Source organism: Arachis ipaensis, chromosome B03, assembly GCF_000816755.2.
Source record: "Arachis ipaensis cultivar K30076 chromosome B03, Araip1.1, whole genome shotgun sequence".
Lineage (NCBI taxonomy): Eukaryota > Viridiplantae > Streptophyta > Magnoliopsida > Fabales > Fabaceae > Arachis > Arachis ipaensis.
This window is the reverse complement of record NC_029787.2, coordinates 113,892,030-113,893,137: the sequence shown is the minus strand read 5'-3', so window position 1 is coordinate 113,893,137 and position 1,108 is coordinate 113,892,030.

Here is a 1,108-nt window from a genome sequence, read left to right as displayed (position 1 = left end):
AAAGTCATTTTTTTTACTAAAAATAGGAAAATTCGAACCCATGATCTCTTAGATGAGTATGAGAAGACTATACCATCTATTCAATATAAAACGTAAATATACTATTAGTGTCGGTAAAGATTCATACTATATAATAACATGAAACCATGCATTTAGTAATAACTCAACTAATTATTATTAGGGTTAAATACAATTTTAGTCTTAAGATATAGGTTGAAATTTTTTTTTGTCTCTAACTTTTTTTTTACATACAAAATCGTCCTTTAAGGTTTAACTTGATTTTAAAATTGTCCGTACCTTAAGGATCAAAATCGTATGGAAGTGACGGCAGAAGCGGAGATAGAAATGGATTGTGGATAACTTTTCCTTCTTCTTTTCTTCTCCTTTCTTCTTCTTCCTTTTCATTTTTGGAGGAGAAAAACACTTTTTCTCTTATTTTTTTTTTATTTTATAATTTTTTTGTTACGAGTAATTTGATCTAAAATTTTAATATTTAAATAAAAAGAACAATTTTAAAATTTAATTTTAAACTTTATGAGCAATTTTATATAAAAAAAAAATATTGAGAACAAAATTTTTTTTTAACCTATACTTAGAGATTAAAATTATTCTTAACCCTTATTATTACCAGTTATTTGATCATCTTTGACATCTCACAGCTGCCCAACACCGATGCTAGCCTAAGGATGCTGAAAGATCAAGTCTGTACGATGATAGGTTTCGGCTTTATGTTCATTTCAAAATTAATTATCTTCCCTTAACTGATTGGAGAGAGAGATTAATGCATAAGGTAACGGATACAAGAAGTTTTATCTGTATGACACAACTGCAAGTATATTCTTTAAGGAAAAACTATTATTTGCGAGACAAAAAATATCTACCATGTAAAGCCACGTAGCCCAACATAGTTAATGGTTAATAACTTTTTTAACTATTTTGTTAAGGGTTCGATTTATATTAGGTGTACGAGGGGTGGCAAAGCAGGTCGGTCCGCCCCAACTCGCCCTATTTTGTCTAAGTCTGCCCGGGCGGACCGACCCGTCCCGTCAACTAAAATAGGTTCAAAATACTAGTCCGCCCCGCTTTATGGCGGATTGGCAGGCTAGCC